The sequence below is a fragment of the Hipposideros armiger genome, unplaced genomic scaffold (assembly GCF_001890085.2).
Source record: "Hipposideros armiger isolate ML-2016 unplaced genomic scaffold, ASM189008v1 scaffold_2, whole genome shotgun sequence".
Lineage (NCBI taxonomy): Eukaryota > Metazoa > Chordata > Mammalia > Chiroptera > Hipposideridae > Hipposideros > Hipposideros armiger.
The window spans coordinates 8,899,619-8,899,919 of record NW_017731352.1 but is presented as its reverse complement, the minus strand read 5'-3'; positions in this window follow the sequence as shown (position 1 = coordinate 8,899,919).

Below are 301 nucleotides of genomic sequence, written 5' to 3'. Positions count from 1 at the left end.
GAAACTAGAGAAAATATTTGCAAACCATACATCTGCTAAGGGATTAATATCCAAAATATGCAAGGAAATCATACAACTCAATAGCAAAGCAAACAAAGAAAAACCCCAAATAATCTGATTAAAAAATGGGCAGAGGACTTGAATAGACATTTTCCAAAGAAGACATATAAATGGCCAACAGATATATAAAAAGATCTTCAACATTTCTAATCATCAGAGAAGTGCAAATTAAAACTTTGTGAGATATGGGGCTGGCCGAGTGGCACATTGGTTAAGAGCTGGCTTGGGACACCAGCTCTGA